The 3622-nt window shown below is 44.7% G+C and overlaps 1 pseudogene; it reads left to right on the forward strand.

Moving 5' to 3' along the window:
• The first annotated feature begins 575 nt into the window (after nt 1-575).
• On the forward strand, nt 576-3241 carry LOC146829518 (uncharacterized; annotated as a pseudogene).
• Nucleotides 3242-3622: the final 381 nt, after the last annotated feature.

The raw sequence follows: 3622 nt of genomic DNA on the forward strand, positions 1-3622 counted from the left end.
CAGTGTCCTCCACATTACAGTGATTAAGAGTAGTGTACAGCAACCTCATGAACCTCACAACAAATACTGATGCTATCAATTATTATCCCTATAGTCAAACCTTCAAGCCTCCAGATTGGAGCCTAGAAGAACTATCAAATAGTATAGATGAGGACCTAAATAGCTATGTTCAAGGTACACATACCAGAGAAGAAATAACAGATAGACTTGATTGGAACATCCATAAATCTGAACAGGACCTTTCCACACTTAAGACATTCAAATTGGTTTTGAATTCTACAAAACCTATTGCAGTGGTTCATCCTACTGTGAGACACCCCCCCCAGAAGGACCCCAAAAATTAACTAATCACCTATATGAGTAGCAAGGAGAATAGCCTGAAGGAAATCTACCATAATGCCCCATGAGGTAGATAAGGATGTCAGGTGGAAAGTATAATAGAACTAAAAATAAGCAATTTCATTAGGTAGAGTGAACACTTATAACAGGGACAAGTTATGCCCAAATATAAGACTAAACACAGGCCAAGTGCACGCATAAATAATGGAGACCCCTTTAAGGTGTTCCCTGGCGATATGGACAAAATAGAGAAATATTGCAAAAAGTGGCATAAGGCAACATCAAAACTTGAACATGTAGGTCCTGAAAAGGGCTCATTTAACAACACAATGTTAGATCATATAGCCACCCTTTTACAAAGCAAATATAATGGGAAGAAATTAGTAAAAAGGAAGACCATCTTAGATCAGTGGAAGGTATTTTGTGAAGGACACGAGAAGGAGACTGAGATAATGCCCCAGTCCCCTCCTTCAGCTCCTCCACCCCCGTACCGAGAGTCACAAGCAAGTTTAAACATTGCAAAGGTACAGGGCATGTATACAATGCAGGCTAATACATTAAACACACTTCCCACCTCCTCACATCTGCCTGCTGTAGAATATTCAGATCCTGAGTCTAGCCCTTCATCAGAATCATCTTCCAAACACAGTGATTATGTCCCGCTAACACCACGCCCAAGAATGGCTAGCACAATTCGGGAGATGTCAGGGGGGGACAACAATAAATATACAGGAACAGTGAATGCTACCTTTACACTTCATTTAGAAAATGAAACTGCGCCTACCGAGAAAGATAAAATTGAAGTTCAACACCCAAAATTAGATTCAAAGGACACACAGAGAGGAGGTGTTACTAGGAAAACAGTTAGCGGTCCAAAGAGTTCAAGCCCCGAGAGTGAGAGGAGGACAGGAAAGTTAGTCTTTACACCAAAAACACCTCCTGCAGAACGCTGGAGGCTGATGGAGGAGGGTGGCGATAACAAGTGGGTCAAGATAAGGGAAGATGGACAGATGGACACAAGAACAACCTGGGAAAAAGAGGAGGTGCCCTTGTGGCATCGGAGGACACTAGACAGGTCACAAATGATGGAACACCAAAGCTCAGAGGACTTCCTATGTGCACATAACCTCTTAGGTGAAGAAGACATGAGGTCAGACAGATCTTACGTAGGATCGGATGGGGCATTAGATGATGTTACAGAGCATGTTAATAGAATGCCCATCATTAACGACTATGATAGAGAACAGTCAAAATTTGCCTGTGGGGCGGGGGAGACACCGACAGGGTTGCCCAGGCCTTACAGAGGAGGCAGCGACAGTTAAACAGATTGAGATTTGATAGAACGCATGCACGCCCTTATGAGAAGCAGGAAGGATGACATTGAGAAAAGACACAGCACGCCTACTCCCTGTGTGCCCAGGCAGTGACCTGACACCCAATGAAATAGTGGCCCAACAAGAACAGAGTTGGTACAATGTTCACCCTTTTACTGACAATCTAGCAGGACTAGTGCCACAAATGACACCATGGCCACGAGATGGTTCTTTTGAACCACGAGACATGGTAAATGTGGAGATGTGCATCCTACACGGCATTGGGGATCCTACGTGGGATTATCCTTATATGAAGAACAGCCTAAGAATATGGCAAAGATATGCCAGACAGTATGACTCACATCACCCTACTGGACATAGGGACACGGTCCTGTCACAGCTGCCCTTAATATTTAAAGGTTCAGGGATGCCCCAATACATACCATGGCCCTAGATGGATAAAGAAAGTCTTTAAAAACAGCTGCTGCCACTTGCCAAAGGGGCCGGGAAATGGATAGCTGCTTTTGAAATACACACAGCAGGGATACCCCTTGCAATAGGCGACATCAAAAGTTTATTAAGCTCCCTTATAGGAGGTGAAACAGATACACTTTCATAAAAGCAGGAGTAAAGGACGTGACACTGACTAATTCAAACTGTGATGAGGTACACTTCAACAAAGTAAGGGGAGTTGTTTGGACACAACTAAGATGAATGTACCCAGATAGGCCAGACATTGGATCTCTCATAGCACAGACAATGCAGCCAGATGAAGACCCAGCACAATTCCTAAGCAGAATGAAAGAGAAATGGACACAGGAGGTAAGGGAGAGATGGGATGTGACTGGACAAAATGCAATACTGTAATATAACATAGTGAAGAAGGGATTACCAGCTTAAGTGCAGGACAAACTAGACAACATAGTAGCCTTAGAAGCCAAACCATGGACTGAGATACAGGCTCACATAAGACATTATTGTAAAAGAAGACAGGACAAGGAAAAGAGCGAGAAGGATAAAATTGAGAAAGCAGCAGTTAAGTTAGTACAACAGAAACTAGCAAATAGGACAGAGGGAGGAACTACCACTGCGGCTACCCAGATGGCCGCAGTGTCTTTGGGCGTGTCACCTGTAAACACTACTTCGCAACCCCAACAATATGCCCCCAGATTTAATAACAGGGATGGGTAAGGAGGGTGTGAGGAAGGTTTGGGGGAAATAGGCAAAACACATTCAGGGGCAGGCAAACATGCCACTATTGTAAGATGCCAGGACATTTCATTAGAGAATGTAGGATCAAAAAGAACAACGAACAGGCAGGGGTATTATATGGCCAACAAATGGTACCACCTGGTCGCATTGTGGCACAGCCTGCCATGAGCCCCCAAGTGATATATCTTCCACAGCCCCAAATGTAGCCTCAACAACTGTTCCAGCCCCAACAGGTGCAACAACTCATGCCCAAAATGCAGTATGGGCCGCAACAGGCAGTGCAGCTCACTGTACAACACCAGACCTTCTCAGGTGGGGTAACGGTCAGAGGAGGAAACCCCTTTCAGCAAAATTATGTGGGAGGATATGCTCAATGAAGGTGCCCATGAAGTAGTCTCATGTGTCCAGTACTATCGATAACTCACAGGCCAGACGAGGAACCCACTTTGACGGTAGCCATAAATGACAGGGAATACAGCTTTCTCATTGACACTGGGGCCTACTAGGTCCTGTATCCGTGAGAGAGGACGCCCACTGTCATATTCACCAATGGACACATAGGGGTTCTCCGAGGAAGTGACGAGGGTTCCAGTCACCAAACCTGTGGGGATGGAGATAGGGGGGAGGTATGTTAACAGCAGTCTCTTATACTCCCCCACAGCCTAAGAAAACTTATTAGGATGTGATCTTATGGCAAAATTAAACATTTCCATCCACTTTGAGGAGTTTGAGACAATGGTATGCTCAATGCCAGGAAA

This window comes from Triturus cristatus, chromosome 5_2 (assembly GCF_964204655.1).
Source record: "Triturus cristatus chromosome 5_2, aTriCri1.1, whole genome shotgun sequence".
NCBI classification, from domain to species: domain Eukaryota; kingdom Metazoa; phylum Chordata; class Amphibia; order Caudata; family Salamandridae; genus Triturus; species Triturus cristatus.